A 20,663-nucleotide genomic window follows, 5' to 3' on the forward strand; every position below is an offset into this window, starting at 1 on the left:
GTAATGAAGCAAATAGGTATGGATGTCTATTTCTAGTATCGCAAAAGAAAGTTTGTATATGCACATAGTTACAGTTCCAAAATAAACATATATAGGGATTTTTTTGGATAGTCCATGCTACATGTCAGCATTTACACGGCCAATTTATATGCAATAAAAATTGCACTCCCTCTTTTTATCCTAATATAGATGCAAATACAAAAACTTTTAACATCTAGATCTACAGGTCAAAGTGAAAGGAGAACTTCATATAAGGAACTAAATCTGTTTTTCCATGTTTGCATGGAAGGAATATCCTGAAAAACAAGTGACAACACATATTTTTCATCACGCATTGCTTTTTTTTTGTTTACCTAACCTAAGCTGCCCTGGCAACTTGCTGCGTATTTAAGTTTGACCAGGACCTATTAGAGTCATAATTGAAGCTCCATTAGTGCCTTTAATGTTATTTTTGTAGTATATTTGGAGCATATTTAATCCAAATCCCAATCTTTTCATAAACCTGACCAAATAGTTGTTGGTATTTAACCTCCTAGGACCTGGCGTCCACATATATGGACATCATATTTTGGGTTGTCTAGACCAAAATAATAAATTTTGCTCTACAAGGGTCTAATATCCACTTTCGAGGTTGTACTGCCACTGTCCTCTCATTTTTCTCAGAAACAAAAATCCGGTAAAAAAAAAATAATCTGGTAATTCTTTGTTTTTACATTCATCGGGTCCCAATATGCACAAATATCGAAGAGAAATTAAAAATGAATACCATGGAAGAGTTCAGGTCTTAGGAAGTTAAGTCATCAGTCACACAAGCCAAGAGACCGGTTGGCAACCAGTTGCTAATGGTTGATGGGAGTCATCGCTAAATTGCCAAGGCCTGTGTGACTGCGGCATAAATCTAAGCAAAGAGTGAGTGAGACTAAAGGAAACACTGATTGAAATCAAATCAAAAATTTAGTACAAATACAAAACCAAGAAGACAAACCATTGTCCTGGTTTGCTTGTGTGCCTTTTATTGTCACTGTACACATGTAGAATGAGGTACAGAAATAGTAGATTTCTCAATGCACTGACAACAAAAGTGCATTTTGTGTGTTTCTTTTACTGAGGAAATATGAGAAATCAAGGTCTGACTGGTAATCAGTGTTGGGAAGGTTACTTTTAAAATGTATTCCACTACAGATTACAGAATACATGCCCCAAAATGTATTTTGTAACGTATTCCGTTACGTTACTCAATGACAGTAACGTATTCTGAATACTTTGGATTACTTAATATATCATCATGCTTTTTACAACTACATGAATGTACTGTAGTCAGACTTTTCTAACACATGTATTCAACATTACATGTCATTTTCAGATATTTATTTGAATGTGTTTACATGCAGTATCATTGCTCTAGACTCAGTTATGTTAGTGAGGATCGCTGATGACAAATGTAGGTACGTGTTGTGTTTGAGTTCTCTATCTGCACTCCTGTTATTTTAAGAGTGTGTGTTTGTGGCCCAGCAGTTGTTATCAGCCCTGCCTGTGGTCAGTGATGGTCTGCAGCTGCTTCAACAAGCCTGCTTATCAAAGAGGGCTCGTGTTCCTGTGATGTAGCCCTTCAGGCAGCTATCAGAAGAGCAGATGCCCCCCGCCTCACACACACACACACACCTCCTAAGCCCCCAGCCAAGATGTCCTCAAGGTGGGCAGCTTTATCAAGCAGCATAGAGGTGTGGATGGAGCGCAGCCACTGTGGTGCTAAAATTTGTTCCCTCAAATAATTTCATGTATCTACTTCACATTCCTTTTTGCAGAAACAGAGGTCTCTGGCATTTGGAGAATTTTAAGGATGCTCTAACAAGTCACCCATCACTATCAATGAACTGCAGGACAATAAGCTACTGACATGTTTGGTTTTGTCAGATGTCTTTATTCCAGGAAGAGGCAAAAAAGTTTTGCTTTTGATTCAATATCCTGCAAAATCACAGTCACGTGCAACCAGTGAATAAACTCTATATGTCACTAAAACCAACCAAATCTTCTTCCTACTGCAAGAGAAACTTTAATATGTCATTATGTAGTTTTGTTCCATTTATGCTACAAACTGTGCAAACAATGCCTAATAGGCCTTTGTAATTCCTTCAAAAGCCGGTGGGCAGATTACATAAAACCAAATAACATAATGAGATGGGTTTTGGGCAATTGAAAGATTCTGCAGTGCAATATCTGCTAATAACCTTAATACAGAAAAAGATCACAAGTAAAGGCAAAGCTATGATATTATCAGCATCTACCATCTTCACCAGTATTACATAAAGTGTTTTTGCTGGTTATAGGTAACACAGATGGGTCTCAAAGTGACAATCCCAGTCTGAGTCTGAAGAAACTGGGTTGGTTTTTTTTTGGAAACTGGGAAAAAAGGCCGTTAACCCTTACAGCCAATCCACATACAATAGGATCGTAGGACATAGATACAAGCAAGAAAAAAACAATAATCTAAAGCAATAATTCAATATGAATGCATCTAATATTTTAGCAACACTTTTTAAAACTATAGTCATGACAAAAACAAAGTTTTCTCAGGAGCCTATGCAGCCATGTGAAAACTAATTATGCCTCATGATTCAGTAGCTTGTAGAACTGCCTTTATCAGCAATAATTTAAGGTAATGGTTTTCCCTCTGACTTTATCAGTCTCCAACATGTTATGAAATAATTTTGGCCCACTCTTCTTTTCAGTATTGCTTCAGTTCTTTGAGATTTGCATGCTTTTGTTAATGCACAGCCCTCCCTAATGTCCCACCACAGCATTTCAATCAAACTAAATCCTGATTTGTTTGTTTGTTTGTGTTTAATCTGTCCAGCAAAATCATGGTCTCAGTGCTTTGGTGTGCTAAACTAATTTGCTTTGCCTCGAGGATCACTGTTTTATATTTTATTTTATTATTCATACTATTATCTGTGTTGATGTGGTGAAGGCCAGATTGGCAAAAGATAGGAGAAGAAAGCGAGGAGGAGATCATGGTTGACTTAATGAGTCAGATTTATCAAGTAGCATCAGTGCCCAGGTCCTGTGGCTGCAGGACAAGCCCCAACTATCACCCTGCAACCATTAATAGCTGCTATGAGGTGTTTGTGCTCATATGCTGCTTGTCGTCTGTCCAAAGGACATTGTTCCCAAAGTCATGTGATTTGTTCAGATGCAACTTTGCAAACCTAAGACGTGACTTTGGGATGAATTTGTCGAGACATTTATTCTTGTGAAGATGGAGGTAAAATTCCACTTTTATAGCTCTTTCCAGCCCTGCGACAGACTGGCAACCTGTCCAGGGTGTACCCCGCCTCTCGCCCTATGGCAGCTGGGATAGGCTCCTGCACCTCCGTGACCCTGAACAGGATAAGCGGATGGATGGATGGATGGATGGTTCTTTCCATGATATTTGTACAAGTGATGATTCACAAGTATCCCTCTCCTTATTGCCACCTTCATGTGTCCCTGTAAGTCTACAGGGACACTAAGAAAGCAATGAAAATGGGAAAAAAAAAGTAATGAATGCAAACTCTCACTCAGCTGTGATATGTAGTGATGGTCAGCCTGAAGAACATACAGCTGGTTTTTTGAGCTTCCCCTCGAGAAGAAGAACAAAGAGCGATCGTATCTCTCACTCTTCTTTTTGCCAAACAGTTAAGATGCTCAACAAGTGGCCGTTTCCTCTCTGGAACATCTGTAAACAAGTGAATAGCTTAACCTTTAATATCAGATCCATGCTAATCAAAAACACACTGTAGCTGCACCATTTCCTGCTCCTGAGTGTGTAAGTATCAGCCTGGACATGAGCTACTTTTGGCCGTGACCCTAGAGGTAAAAAGAAATACTCCACAGGAGGAAAATCCTAATATTTAGCACCAGCGTTGATTTAGATTTGCTCTTTGTTGGGCTAGATGAGTTTTGTTCTTACATTATTTTCCTTTTTTTTTTTAAATGGCGACAGATAAACCAGGAAGAGGTCTGCTTCACACAGAGATAAGCTGTGGTATGTCCAGCACGCACACACAGAGCTCACAGCACTGATAGCCCTCTGCTCTTTGATGTGACTCTTGGAGGGAAGACAGAGTTATTGAGAAGGGAACAAGAGAAAAGGATGATTGAGTGTGAGGGAAATTGAGAGAGATTACAGGAATGGCTTCAGGGTTGTTGTTTTGTCCTATGTTAGAGACACACGCAATTTTAATCCTTATCAGCCTCCATTCCTTTCAGGTGGAAATAGACAAAGGAGCTGCTTTAGACAAATTTCAACACTGATGGTGTTTTGTGGCCAAAGGACAGAAATGAGGCTGGAGTCGTGCCCTGTCTTAATTTATCCACTAATTTTCCTTCCTCCTCTCTGTCTCTCTCTTTGTCTACTGAAGTGCTACGTTTCGAAACAGATGCAGGAGTTATTGCATTTGTATAAATTAAAATGAGAAAACACAAACCGTTTTCTTAGTTTAGGTCACATTTACCATTTCAGAAGCTCTAAAGGTAAAAAGTATGTATTGCTACTTTTTTGTGTTTTTACATCTAGCAAAGGTAAAGATATGAGGCACCATTTGAAGGAAGACAGATGGGATGTTACTCTCCAGAATAACCAAGCAATCTCTAAAGGAGAGATCTGACACCCTTCAGAGGAAGCAGCTTTGCACGGTTTCTATGTGCAGTCTTATTATTTCATTAACTATGTACAGCGTGTAGCCATAGATGAGGGCAGATCGACCAATAAATCAGCAATCTAAGTTCTCTGTCACCACAGAGGACCTGCTGCGCCATTCAGTTTGTCTTTAATGCTCAGTGTTTCTAAATATCTGCTAAACGCTGGTAAGTAAAGGAGTGATGAAACACACGGTGTCCTGAGCTGTCTGGAAACAGAGCTGTAGTTTAACACTGTGATGTGCTACATTCCCATGAGTCTTCCTTCAGGATGTTATGCTGTGAAATTTGAGCGTAGACATGAGAAGGAAGGGGAAAAGGTGTGTGTGTGTGTGTGTGTGTGTGTGAGTACTTCCTGTAGGATGTTATACTGTGACCTCTGAGGATAACCCTGGGGTTAGGGTGGAGGCTATTCACCGCATCCTGACACTAATAAGATGCCTCAGTTTGTATTGTGTGTGGATGAAAAAGCTAAAGCAAGTCTGTGCGTCTGTGTATGAGTGGAGTGTGTATCAGAAGTATCCTGATAAACCTCTGAAACTCAAGGGCCTTTGTGCCTGAGTGGAAGGAAGTCCTTCAGCAGACAGATAGCATCCGTGTGTTTGAGCCCCCCCACACACACACACACACCTCCGCCTGTATATTGATGTTAAGCACTGCACACTATAGGGTAAACGTGTGCAGCACTTTGCTTTTGCACTGTTGTGCACCCATCTGAGCCCAACCCAGACTACTGACGATCAAAGATTTGGAAATGATGAGCTGGAAAATGGTAGCTAACTCAAACACTATCTAACACAGTGAACACATAAAAGGACTGCATACAGATGCTTCACAATTTAAAGATAGTCAGATTTCAGGAGTCATTAAGAGCAGCACTTGAGTCGCTATCAATCACAACTGCTTCTAAGTTGCCTTTAGAACTCATTAACTGAGCAATAAATCAGACAATTTCAGGACAATGAGATTGTTTTCCCTAACATGTAGGACACAGTGGGAGCTACAACCACCTTAGATGCATGTCCAAATACTCTGGCGTTTAGAATATCAAATGTTATAGCACCAAATCACAACAACAGTCATCTCAAGGCACTTTATATTATAAGGTAAAGACCCTACAATAATGCAGTGAAAAACCATAACAATCAGACAACACCCTCTGAGCAAGCACTTGGCGACAGTGGGAAGGAAAAACTCCCTTTTAACAGGAAGAAACATCTGGCAGAACCAGGCTCAATTTGCCACAGTCAATTGGGGATGAGGGAGACAGAACAAAAGACACACTGTGAAAGAGTAAAAAGAGAAAAAGTCAGAATTCTGAGATTAAAGTCAGAATTCTGACTTTTTTTCTCAGAATTCCCACTTTTTTCTCAGAATTCCCACTTTGATCTCGGGATTCCCACTTTAATATCAGAATTCCCACTTTAATCTCAGAATTCCGACTTTTTTCTCAGAATTCTGAGATTAAAGTCAGAATTCTTACTTTTTTCTCAGATTTTTTTTCCAGTGGCCCTAATCCTCTTCCGTAGGGTTCAAATCTCTTCTGTGATGAAAATAATTATTTTGACATGAATGGCCCTTACTTCAGAAATAAGATGGCATATCAACAAATTCAAATGTCATTTAATGAAATATTGGATTTTTACATGTTGTTAATATTTTAAATTCTAAACGGTCATTGGAATATTTCAATTTTTATCTTGTTTGTTTGATTTTAAATCCACTGTGGTGGTGTGCGGAGGCAAAACTACAAAAACTGTGTCCAAAGACTTATGAACCTAACTCTAAATACGTTTTAGGAGCCTGAGCCACAGTCAAAACAAATATAATACTCTTACATCTAATTTAAATAAGATAACTAAGCAATGAGATATACATAACTCCTTAATATGTTAAAGAGATTGGTATGATCCATATTATTAAGGAGATTATTTTTTTTTTTGCTTGACCCTCTTCCTTCCCTTTCCTCTGCAGGAAAAATAAACTTGACCCCTGCATCCTGGCGAGATGTGACCTCTGCACCTCAGCAACCCCTAAAAACACACACACTCACCAATACATAAACACCAGCTTTCCTTTCACCCCCCTTCATTGGCTGCTTCATTTTAGCCTGGATGTTCTCTCCTCTCCTCTGTCAGCAATCTCTGCCACCATAATATTCCTATCTCTATATTCCAAGTGATTTTTTTAAACTGATCTCTCAAAGGGAACAGAAAAGCAAGAGTCAGAAATTTCTAAGCCACTCAAATCGAGGCATTTGAGCCTTAAGCCTTAAGACTTGAGCCTTAAGACACTTTATATTATAAGGCAAAGACACTACAATAATACAATACAATACAATAAGGGGTATAATAATACCCTTGTGGGTAAGCACTTGGTGACAGTGGGAAGGAAAAACTCTTTTTTACAGGAAGAACCAGGGAGGGACAGCCGTCCTCTGTGATCAGATGGGGGTGAAGGGACAGCAACAGCACAGGTGTGGGGAGGTTGAAAAACTGCATTTTAATCCCTGTGTTTTGTACAGAGTGAGTATAAAGTGAGGAAACACCTGAAGAACAAGGTGAGCATGAGACTGAGAAGCAGTGCTTCTTAATCTGAGGGATGCTGATAAAACCCAATTTAGGAAGATGGCAAAAAAAAAAGGAGTCCAGAAAGGAGAAGGAGGACTGCAGCAACAACACATGGTCCCAATTTCACAGTTGTGGACGGAGGAGTGCCGGCGGATGCGGGGGCAGGAACAAGGCTTGCAATCTGGAGACATTAAAAGCCCAGTAATAGTCACATTCACTTCCACAACCAGGAAACTACTGCTCTGCTCCTAGTATGCACGCATGTGCCTGTGTAAAAATAATCTTCTGCCTTTTTGAGGACCAATTAAGGCTTTCATGCTTGCAATGAAGTGCATTTTGACTGGTGGTCATTTCAAGTGTTAGAATTGGGAGTAGGTTTGTTTCGGGGTTAGGGGTTTAGGTGGTATTGTTGAGTTTAGAGTGTGTATGTGTTTTCTCTCACACACTCAATCTCCTTCAGCATCTACACACACAGGCTGAGACAGAGCAGACCATGGCATGAAGCAGGGCAGAGCAGGGCACTACAACAGAACCAACTTCCTGTTGCCTCATATTCTTCCAGAGCTCTTAATGAGACCTGTACAGTAAACCACCACCTCCACTTTCAGTCTGATCTGTCAAGCCCTCCTCTAACCTGTGAATATGATGAGGCTTCCACACTTTTAATGATTCATTTAAAAAGTAAGATTAGTTTGCCGCTGTCACAACTTTTCATTCAATCCATAATGTTCAGCATAAATGGGGAAAAAGAAATACATCCTGCTCCTCTAAAAGTCGAACAATCGGACTTTTATTCCAAATATATATAACATCAAATTGCATTTGGCAGCTATCTGGAAAAATGTTTTCTCCAAGTGCAAGTGTGGATTCAAAGTTTCATGCATCAAATAGGCCTCTGTTTGCCAAACGACTCTTGAAAAACTACTTAGTCATAAACACAGAGACACACACATAGATTCATGGTCTCAGTCAGCACTCTCACTGCGGTGTGTTTAACTACAGCTCCTGGACTCTACCGAGGTGTTTCATCAATGTCAGAGCTGGTTTGAAAACGTCCTCTGTCAGGCCACACTCGCTGGAGACGCAGGCTGCTAAAAAGAGCCACAGACATGAAGGCACGCTGAAAGCGGCCCTTGGTATGTCAATGGGCCACTCACTGGGAGAGCGGGGGGGGCTTTTGCTGAGGGAAGGAAGCAGAGAGTGGACTGTCTGTAAGTGGGGAGACATCAGTGGATCGCTTTGATAACACTAATAAACAGGCTCTGTTTTATTTTCTACTGCGCTTCTCTGAATTTCTGGTGTTTTCATTTACAAAATCTTGAAGAAAATCACTCGATACAACCATCTAATGATAAATTATTCTAACAATCTTATACGTTTTTAAGTTAATTCACCATTAGCTTTATGAAAGAGTTGGTGTGGTGTTTGTTTTTTGTTTCTTTTTAATGTTTTAATTTTTTTCTGAATTCTTATAAATCAAATGATCACTTAGAAATATAAAAATCAAAAATGCACAATTCATTTAATCATATTACAACCTTAGCCTCAGACTTACAGGACATATAGATATTGCCAGGAGATGAATCTTGAATTTTATTTATGCTGGACGGCAACAGAAACAGCAGAGAAGCACAGACCTTTACTTGAACCTTTTTTTAACCTCACACTTTGACTGCCTTCTTCTATCTTTAATAGTAATATTTTAAATCCCCAGGGTTAATAAAGCATGCCGATGGATAAATAGATCGATAGATAAATTAACACAAAATACATCCGATTACATTATACTGTCTACTTAAGTAATATGTTTGATGCAGAAATGTTACTTATTGTATGTTTTGAGCATGGTTTTAACTATCAAACTTCTTTCCTTACTGCACAGATTCAGTTATTAATTTTTAATGTAGTTAAAAGAATCATGAATAAATGTAAATGCATTTTTGATTATGTTTTAAACTCAGTTTTTAAGTGTCTAAAGCAGGCAGTGTTTTCTTTTTTGTGGTTATATAATATATATAATTTTTTGCTATTGAAAGCATATGACTATCTCAGGTTGTGTCACTTCTAATTTTTAATTTTCAGCTTAATATATTTGCATTTATGTAGCGCTTTGCTAGTCCTGTACTGACCACTCAAGTCATATCTTACAACCATATCTTGACAGAGCATCTTATTCTATGCCACAATAATTACTTAACACAATTCACCTTTCACCTTTTTATATATTGAAAGCAGTTTCTTTGAAGACTTGTAATGTAAATGTCCCAGTTTCCAAATCACTTTGGGTCAATTTAGGTTGATTAAATGTTCTACAGTCTCTAGACAAAAGTGACAGCCAACAAAAAAAATGGGTCCAGACATTTTTCATAGTGGATGTTTGAGGTCTACATTTTCATTTCCAGAAGAAAAATCTATAGGATAGAAACAAAGTATCGATCCTATGGCACTGGTATTGATCTGACGGCATTACCGGCAATATTTGGATTGATCTACACACCCCTGAGGTTCACTGATTAGACTAAAGCGCCTGTCTTTGGACTGTGCAGGGAAGCCAGAATACCTGAAAAAAACATGAAACACCTGAAGGAACCAGACAAACTCCATCCAGAAAGTCTCCAATCTGTGTTCAAACCTTTAATAACCACTTTATAATGTGACAAAACACACTTTCCTTGACAAACAAGATTTATTTACCCTCTTCCTGTGATTGTTGACATGAGGTTCAAGCATAAAATTCTGTGACTGAGCCCATAAAAAAAGAAAAAAACAAATAAAAAATTGGCCAGTCTGCTCTCTGAGGTTGTCTCTCTGGGCAGCGCCACACTGCCTCTAGTGTGGGTCCTGTTTTTTTGTTTGTTTGTTTGTTTGTTTTTTTTGGGGGGGGTAGCTTTGCTCTGTGAAAGTGCAACAATTATATTCCCTTTATAACAACAATAATGGGGATCTGGTCGATCCATTCCTACGACATGTGAGCCTTTTCCAGTAAAGGCACAGGCTCCCTGCATCACTGACATTTTCTGAGAAGGAAAAATGACCACATGACTAAATTTTATTTGACCATTCCCTTGAAAATGACCCCTTACTGATATTTAATAATCGTTCACGACGATAAAGACAAAGTCTTAGGAAGAAAACAGATTAGACATCTATTAGACCATGGAGCAGGCATAAAAGAAAGGCAGGCCAAATTTAAGTCGAGTATCGTTTAAGGCTTCTAGGTTTAGAGTCAAAGAACTTTACACTCGCACCTATTTGCAATACTGATGTTTGTCAAGACATTGCAGTGTCTCCAGTTCTGAAAGTCCGAAAGTTTTATGGTATTTTTCTGTAAGAAAAAAAAGATGACAAATTAGATCCAAAGGAAAATGAGGGTGCCTCTTTGTTTTTCCTTTGAGTTGACTACAGCACAGACCATACTGGGCAGTTCTCAGTCCCAGTGAGAACTGTTAAATTAAGAATTTGAATTAGGGTTAATCTACATACTATAATGTGATGCTTTAACATCCCCTTACCCAAAAGCTGCTTCTCCATCTCCACAACCTCCACTCCCCACACCCACCCATTAACCACATGCGCTATGATCTTGGTGTGGTGCAGCTGTGTCAGCCCAGGCCTGTATGGCATCCTGCATACTGTTAGTCCAGACCATGAAACCATACTCTTCAATGGCTGCCCTTCAATCAGAGCACCAACACACACACACACCCACAGCACTCCTGAGCCTTTAATGATTAAAATAGCCTCTGAACACTGAGAGGACAGAAGAGGCCGGTGATGGAAGAGGAGCGCTGAAGATTTTTTCACTGTCTAGTTTAGTCTGTCAAAACATTTTCCTTTTTTTTTTAAACACTTTTATGGGTTTGATTTAGGCATTTACAAACAAGCCAATCAGCACAGATGAAATGAAACACAGGATAGAATAAGCCAGTACATTAAAATCACATCAATACTAATCAAGTTGTTTAAATCAAGAGCAATAGAAGAATAAGATAACAGTCATCAGACAGCAGCTCCAGACTCGGTGGCAACCTCCGGGACTGAAAAATGACGCCGGCGTAAAACTGCAGATCTTCTAATGGCCTTTTTTTGTAGTCTGCCGCCAGAAATCATCATAAAATACTCGACTTTAGAGAAGAAATAAACACATTTACAGTCTGGTTGAAAAACAAAAACAGTTCTGGGCCCATAGCCAATTAACCTCTTCATGGCAATTGTAGAGGAGTTGCGTTTTTATATGGTAAAATTATTTTACATTTATGTTTATTAAGGCTCAAAATCATCTGTATAGGGAAATCTTTGAAATGCAGGCAATGCAGGCATTCAGTGAGGCAAACAAACCAGGTGAGCAGCAGGCGATGAGCAAAGCCAAAAGAAAAACTGTATAAAAGTTAATAACTATGTAACAAAATCTATAAAGAAAACTAGAATGAAAAGAAAACCAGGAGAATGCAATCTACGTAGGACAACACAGGAAAAACCGACTGGAAAAGTGTCTCAGTTGATAAGTACATAGGTGAGAATGTACAGTGTTGTCATAAAGTATCTGCCCCCTTCCTGAATTTTTACTTTTTTTGCACATTTTTCAGACTTAAGTGTTTCCGATCAGCAAACAAATTTTATTGTTAGACCAAGATAACCTGAGTAAATACAAAGAGCAGGTTTTTTAAATGATGATTTCATTTATTAAGAGAAAAAAGGTTTCAGAAAAACATCCACTTTACCAATATTATATTAAGGATGCAAATTCATGCAAAGATATTAGTTAGGCTCCATGCAATGCTGTTTGATGAGCAGCAATAATTGGAAACAGAAACGCTTGTCAGGGTTCCTGGGTCGTTGACCCAGTGATTTCAGTTTGTTCATGTTCAGTTTGGTTCGCCACATTAATGTTCTCACTTCCTGTCTTTTCCCGTGTCAGCTTGTCTCCCGTGTCATTAGTCAGATTATGTTCAGCCCTGTACTCACCTGTTTCCAATCATTGTCATCATTCAACCTGTGTATTTAAGTTCCTCGGTTTCACCAGTTCTCTGTCGTGTCATTGATGTTGATGTTCATGTGATGTTCTGTTGTCGTTTCCGCCTGCGTTCAGCCAGCCAGCCATTCAGCCTTCCAGTCAGTTGTCCAGCCAGCCAGCCATTTTCTCCCTTTGTTCTGTTCATCCACTCCTCATAATAAATCTGCACCTACCTGCGAGTCCTGCGTTTGGGTTCCTTCTTCCTCGCCTCCACACGACGCCTGACAGAATGACACGACCCGTGCCACGAAGACACGATTGGAACCCAGCAGACTCGGACCTCTACGAGCGGCAGGAGGCAGCGCTTTCCCGTTGGGCAAAGGAGCTCAGGGGAAAACAGCGGCTCTTCGCGGAGCGAGAGCACGTCTTCGAGGGCACTCGCTTGGCTCTGGGCGGGCCTCGGAGACGCCGCGTTCCCCCACCTGCTGCCTCACCTGTACCGGAGCATTTGCCGTGGAGAGTGGACGTTCCACGCCGCGCTTCGGCCACTCCCTCTCTCGCCACTCCGCTCCTCGCTCCCACACCCGCCGCCTCATCCGCCGGACCTCCACCATCGCCGCGGCACAACGGCTACGCCTCCCACCTCAGCTCGACGGAGGCTACCGCGCCAGAGGCTCAGCTGTTTATCCCGGCCGCTTCCTCTTCCCGGAGAAAGCGGCGCACACGCCGCCATAAAATGGACTATTTTCAGCAATTCCCGGTGGTGAGTTCCAGCGACTGTTTTCCACCCTCGTTTGACTCTCCACTTCAACCCAATAATAAACCCGTCTTTGATTCATGGGACGTTTCCCTCCTAGAGGAGGAAGTGGACTGGGAAGAGTTTTTCTGCTCTGCTCCTCCAAAGACTGTAGATAGTGGTGGCAGGAAAACCCGAACATTCTCCCATACACCTGCCAGTAACACACACACCGTCACTATTTCCACACCCATTATTGAGCCATTGCCCACCAGCATGGGGGCCCAGTCTATGCCCACACCAGTGCCAGCTCCCAGGAGGAGGGCAGCTGCGACCCAGTCTACCTCCACACCCGCTCCTGTTTCTCGGGTGGGGGTGACTGGTGTCCAGCCACCTTCTGTGCCTGTCCCAGCGCCCAGGCTGAGGGCAGCCAGAACCCAGCCTGACCTCCCTGGAGGCTTGGAAGAGCTAACCGGTCCACCTACTACTTCACCCTTTCATCCACCTCCTGATCCAGCTTTTCACGCCCTCGCAGTATCACTGGTTAGACTAGCTGAACTGTCCCCTGCCCAGGCACCAGCCTTACGAGCCCAAGCCGTAATTTTATCTCCGTCACTAGCTCACTCTTTAGCTCAGCCATTAGCCTCACCGGCCTCTGTTTATCCGTCAGTCTCCTTAGTCCAATCAGTTCCCTCACCTGCTGTCCAGTCTCCTGCTGCCCTCCAGTCAGTTCAGCCACCTGTAGCTCAGTCTCCACCTGTCCCCCAGTCACCTGTAGCCCAGTCTCCACCTGTCCCCCAGTCACCTGTAGCCCAGTCTCCACCTGTCCCCCAGTCACCTGTAGCCCAGTCTCCACCTGTCCCCCAGTCACCTGTAGCCCAGTCTCCACCTGTCCCCCAGTCACCTGTAGTCCAGCCTCCACCTGTCCTCCACTCTTCTGTAGTCCAGTCTGCCGCCCAGTGCCCTGTAGTCCAGTCGCCTCCTGTTCCCCAGTCACCTGTCCACCATCCCGTCCAGTCCCCGGACCTGCAGCCACAGCACCCAGAGCCAGCTGTGAGCCTTCCTGCTCCTCAGCCAGGGGTTTCCGCACCCGCTGGCCCGGCCGCTCCTCAGCCAGGGGTTTCCGCACCCGCTGGCCCGGCCGCTCCTCAGCCAGGGGTTTCCGCACCCGCTGGCCCGGCCGCTCCTCAGCCAGGGGTTTCCGCACCCGCTGGCCCGGCCGCTCCTCAGCCAGGGGCCTCCGCGCCTACTGGCCCTGCCTGTCTCCGGCCAGAGGCCTCCGCGCCTGCATCGCCTGGTCAGGCCTCTGCCTCAGCTGCACCCACGCCCGGCCCGGCCTCTGCCTCAGCTGCACCCACGCCCGGCCCGGCCTCTGCCTCAGCTGCACCCACGCCCGGCCCGGCCTCTGCCTCAGCTGCACCCACGCCCGGCCCGGCCTCTGCCTCAGCTGCACCCACGCCCGGCCCGGCCTCTGCCTCAGCTGCACTCACGCCCGGCCCGGCCTCAGAGCCTTCGTCCGCTGCGGCCTCAGAGCCTTCGTCCGCTGCAGCCTCAGAGCCTTCGTCCGCTGCAGCCTCAGAGCCTTCGTCCGCTGCAGCCTCAGAGCCTTCAGCCTCAGCGCCTTCAGCCTCAGCGCCTTCAGCCTCAGCGCCTTCAGCCTCAGCGCCTTCAGCCTCAGCGCCTTCAGCCTCAGCGCCTTCAGCCTCAGCGCCTTCAGCCTCAGCGCCTTCAGCCTCCGTGCCTTCAGCCTCGCCTGGCCCAGCCTCCGTGCCTTCAGCCTCGCCTGGCCCAGCCTCCGTGCCTTCAGCCTCGCCTGGCCCAGCCTCCGTGCCTTCAGCCTCGCCTGGCCCAGCCTCGTTTGGGTCTGGAGCTGAACGGCCATTTTCTAGACCGCTGGCTGGGCCACTGGCCGGGCGCCATCGCCGTCGTGGGCGGCCCACAGACCCTCTTCGCCTGAGTGGCCGCCGTCGCCTTCCGCACGGCCGGCCCCCGGACCGCCTTCGCCTGAGTGGCCGCCGTCGCCTTCCGCACGGCCGGCCCCCCGACCGCCTTCGCCTGAGTGGCCGCCGTCGCCTTCCGCACGGCCGGCCCCCCGACCGCCTTCGCCTGAGTGGCCGCCGTCGCCTTCCGCACGGCCGGCCCCCGGACCGCCTTCGCCTGAGTGGCCGCCGTCGCCTTCCGCACGGCCGGCCCCCCGACCGCCTTCGCCTGAGTGGCCGCCGTCGCCTTCCGCACGGCCGGCCCCCGGACCGCCTTCGCCTGAGTGGCCGCCGTCGCCTTCCGCACGGCCGGCCCCCCGAACTGTGCCCACGTCGCCGCCGTTGCTTTCCACGCGGTCGGCCCCCGGACCAGTGCTGTCGCCGTTGCCGTCCGCACGGTCGGCCCCCTGAACTGTCTCGTCTCGGCCACGGGCCGCGTGGACGCCCACCTGAACTGTCTCGTCTCGGCCACGGGCCGCGGGGGCGCCCACCTGAACTGTCTTGGTGTGGACTCCGTCCCTCCGTCCTGGGCCCCCTCCGCCCACCCTGTTCTGGTTTTTTTTTCTTTCTCTTTTGGCCGTCGGGTGCCGGCCTTTGAAGGGGGGGGTACTGTCAGGGTTCCTGGGTCGTTGACCCAGTGATTTCAGTTTGTTCATGTTCAGTTTGGTTCGCCACATTAATGTTCTCACTTCCTGTCTTTTCCCGTGTCAGCTTGTCTCCCGTGTCATTAGTCAGATTATGTTCAGCCCTGTACTCACCTGTTTCCAATCATTGTCATCATTCAACCTGTGTATTTAAGTTCCTCGGTTTCACCAGTTCTCTGTCGTGTCATTGATGTTGATGTTCATGTGATGTTCTGTTGTCGTTTCCGCCTGCGTTCAGCCAGCCAGCCATTCAGCCTTCCAGTCAGTTGTCCAGCCAGCCAGCCATTTTCTCCCTTTGTTCTGTTCATCCACTCCTCATAATAAATCTGCACCTACCTGCGAGTCCTGCGTTTGGGTTCCTTCTTCCTCGCCTCCACACGACGCCTGACAACGCTAAGATTTGCTTTCACTAGATGGAAATGTTGGCAGTGCTGGACAAATTTACTTCAAAGTGTCTCAACCTATAAATCATTTTGTTAATTCTGTGATTTGTTTTAAACCAGTGCTGCAGTTAGATCTCATCAGTCCTGGATATTTACGCAAAATCTTTATTGGCATTAAACAGAATTATGGCATAAAAACACTCATCCTCACCCACAATGATGAAGAAGCTAAGAAGTAAGCTTAAGTCTACATCAAGTTCAAGTTGGGTATCTTTTCCCTGCATCCTGCAACTGAAGGAGGACCTCTGTACTGACTGACTGACCGTCCCTGTTTCCTATTAAACCAAAGAGGTGTTGGGGTCCTTAAGGACAGTTTGGAGTACAGTTGAACCTCTGTGGAGCTGACACGTTCACAAACATCAGAGGAAGATTTGTGCGTCAGAACTGAAAGCCTCAGTGTGTGTGAGGTAACAGTTTTTTAAACATCTATCTATCCATTTATCTATCTATGCATGAAAGACTTTTTTTTTTTTAAAGAGGGGGCGTTACGGAGGAGGGATGTCGGGAAAGAGGTCTGTGTTTGATTTATGGCCCTAATAAATCCCAACTCTTTACCCTCTAACCCCTGAACCAGCCAGGCAGCTCCCTAAAACCTTAATTACTCCCCTGCCGACCCCCTCTATATCCTCATGGGGCGCGAGAGAAAGGAAAGAGAGCGAACAGTGGCCATATTATTCTGCTGTAAAACCGAATGGCGTCCTTGTAATCACCTGACTGCCTCATCAGCCAGAAAGCCAGTGCGGCAGTTGGCCAGTGAGACAGTTCGTTATTCAGTGACTTCTATGGCCGGTGGCCTGGCTGGATGAATTATAGAGGCCCTTCTAGCTTCACCACCAAAACACACACTGATTCATTCTCGGTCCAGACTTAATGGGACATATCTAAAAAGTATTTTTACGTTTACAACCCAAGAACCAGGGCTTTTTATTGTGGGTAAATTGGGCTTCCATTGTGAAGACAGACACAGAAAGTCTGTGCCTTTCTTCAGATTTGCATCCAATTTCAAAAACAGTATTTCCAGACCAGGTTATTTTCTGGCTTTTTGCACAGCTGATTTGAAAGTGGTGTTAAAAAGTTAGCTTATAGTCAAATAAACCATCTTCTCTCATATATGTGGACATGTAACTCTGAAATAATGATAGAAGAGCTGAACAAATGTCAGCTTTATGGCTCACACATCAAGATTTTAACCATTTTCTTTTATTTTAGTGACTTTTATTTTCACACATGGGTGGATAATTTGTTCTTCTTCATCTTGACATTGATTTCAGGTCACTCAAAAACAAAACTTTTCAAGGAATCCTGTCGAGAAATTTGACAGATTGACTGATTTGCAGCAAAAAAGTAGTGTTGTGGTTTTTTTCACCACCAAAGAAGGAGCAAACCAACCACAAACACAACGTTAGCGCAACAATGGAGAAATATTTTTATCGTTCCCAGAAATTGTACAAATACATCGCATACTGAGCTGGATCAATTCAAGATGTCTTGAGGAAAAAACATACCTTTAAATCTGATGTAGTTCAGTTATAGTATATTTTGTGCATCACATATTGTTGAGAATCTATAAAAAAGGAGATTTAGAAACTAATGTAGCTTTCCGAAAAAGAAACAACATCAACAGCCTTTGAGGATTAACAGGCCAGTTATAAGAAAAAAGATTAACCACATGCGCTATGATCTTGGCTGCCCTTCAATCAGAGCACCAACACACACACACCCACAGCACTCCTGAGCCTTTAATGATTAAAATAGCCTCTGAACACTGAGAGGACAGAAGAGGCCGGTGATGGAAGAGGAGCTCTGAAGATTTGTTTTTCACTGTCTAGTTTGGTCTGTCAAAACATTTTCCTTTTTTTTTAAACACTTTTATGGGTTTGATTTAGGCATTTACAAACAAGCCAATCAGCACAGATGAAATGAAACACAGGATAGAATAAGCCAGTACATTAAAATCACATCAATACTAATCAAGTTGTTTAAATCAAGAGCAATAGAAGAATAAGATAACAGTCATCAGACAGCAGCTCCAGACTCGGTGGCAACCTCCGGGACTGAAAAATGACGCCGGCGTAAAATACCCTGTAGCATGTGCGCTGTAATACTGTGTTACTTTAGATTTATTTATGTTTAAATACTTAGTCCAGATTTAATTTGAGAAAAACAAAATCGTATTCATACAAATAAAACTTGACTAAGATGTTTTTTAGTCTTTTAGATCAGAATCTGTACTTTTTATGTTTAAGTAGAGCTCAGTCACTCACCTTTTCTTCTAAGTATAATGTGGTAAAACTATACAGTCAGCACAGAAGACAGTCCAGCAATTCCCAGGTTGGTCTTCCTGCACCTCAAAACTTGGAGTGCTGTGGAAAAGTATGTGAGCCCTTCCTGATTTCTTAGTTTTTAGAAATCAGTCATGAATCAACCACATTTTTTGGGAAAACTGGGTTCAATTTCACACCCAGACCTATCCAATCAAGAAATCATTTAAATAACATGTCTGACAAAGTGAAGTAGGCCAAAAGAACTAAAGATACAGATGAGCAATAAAGTCATTGACATCTATCAGTCTGGACAGGGTTACAAAGCCAATAACTGAATAATGTCACTCCTTCATTAGCACTTGCTGGTTTTCATCTCAGCTCTAACTTAACCGGCGTCCCAAATCCTGCTCGTCTGGCTGCCCAGTTGTCCAATCAGTCCATTCAGCTGTCAGCTTTGCTGACACACTGGACTCACTCACTGACTGACTCGTTTCCTGGCCAGCAGAGTTGTTGTGTCAGACTAGATTTATGTCTGTGGTGATAACTCATTTCAGACATACTGCTTTCCCCATGGGGGAGCAATAAAACCACTCACTGTGCTAACCTGTTTTACCCTGAATTCAGTGGAAACACTCCGAGCCTTTGTTGCTGTTTACATTTTCATTTTTGGACCCTGGCTGCTGTTTACCGAATACAACATTCCCATAAGCCCAAATTAATCACTGCTGACGCTACAGCAGATATCGGATTCTTATAAGAAGATGGGAATTAATCAATTCTAGCATTACTGGAATTTACACGACTGACTTCCAAGATACAAAATCAGTGACCGCTGAAGCAGAAACACATCTTAAAATATTATATAGCATGTTATAACTTTTAATGTCTCCTGGAAACCTTGTTATCCAACTCTCTGGCCTGTTTTAATAAAATGATAACAAGCAGTATTTCATCTTCTGTTCTCTAATAAATCTCACACATAGTTGGATCCAGCAACAGTTGGAATTTGTTTTACTAAATTTAAAGCAATTTAAAGATCATGACTGAAGACAAGCAGTATTAGAAGCAGGTGAGAGGATAATCAGTGGGACTGCAGTTGCTTTTTCCAGGATCAGACGGCCCGAGTTCTCGACTTTCAAGGACAGAAAGACAAAGGATGCAGCCTTTTAAGTGTTTAAGAGACACTCAGTCGAGACGAAACCACAGCTGTAAAGACAAAAGAAGAACCCAGAGGTCTCATAAATCACTTTTGTTTTTAAAAATGCAGCATTCACACCCGCTTTCAGCAACGACGACAACCACTTCCTTCAAGACGACCACATGAACCAATAACAAGCTGGAAGGAGGCTTCTTTAAAAGAAAGAAACAGATGTTTATGTCAGTTGTCCACAGAGGGTAAACCGAAGCAGGAACACTGGAGAAGTTGGAAGTTTCATAACTTTAAGTGTCAAGAATCCAAAATCATAATAACTGCATGCACAGACACAGAGTCCATGTGACGTGCTTTGGTGCCACCAAAAGTACAACACATAGGCTCATTGGGCACAAACCAATGACAGTTTCTCAGTACGTCAATGTGGGAGGCGCTCCTAGATGCCACATTTCTTCTGACCACCAACACCTATCATTAAGTCAAGAATTTCTCAAATGTAAGCATTAACTGTTGTGTTGACGTAACGTTTTGGATAAGCACTGACCAAATCATCAACCATAACCACAGTTTTAACCTCTGAGGGTAACAACAGCTTCCACTGTTGGTAGAAAATATGCTCGCTAAGACTTCCACTAGTCACTGTTTACAAAAACAGACTAATTAAAGAATAAAAACCTAAAGATGGTTTCAAGATGGTGTTTATGCAAATGCAGTCCACCTTTTGCTACACACATGAATGGTTTGTTGTCATCCACCAAAGCCTGCTCAAACATTATTAACCAGCTAAACTCTGACAAGAAGTAAAATACCCAAAATCCTTTTACAGCTTTCACATGTTTATATTCAGATATTTATTTATTGAGATAAGTGTGAGATTTGTTTATTTGCTCCCAGCTGATTCACCACATCTTCTCCCAGAACTTTTCTTGCATATTAGTCAAGCACTTATCTGCAGTATCTTTCTCTCTCACACACACACACACACACACACACACACACACACACACACACACACACACACACACACACACACACACACCTTCAGACACCAAGTTACTTTTTGATACAACACTCAGTATTTTGCACATTTCGATTGCACTGTCTTGTGTTTGTATCGTCCTGTTCTGGCAAGTGTTGCACTGTCTTGTCTTGTTTTTTTGCAATTTTTGTACATTGCACTTTATGTAGTCCTGTGTTGATTGTCTGTTATATGTCATATGTAGCACCAGAGTCTGAGAGAAAC

Source organism: Diplotaxodon limnothrissa, linkage group LG10, assembly GCF_057381915.1.
Source record: "Diplotaxodon limnothrissa isolate DT_005_m linkage group LG10, D_limnothrissa_male_GT1.1, whole genome shotgun sequence".
Taxonomy (NCBI): Eukaryota; Metazoa; Chordata; class Actinopteri; order Cichliformes; family Cichlidae; genus Diplotaxodon; species Diplotaxodon limnothrissa.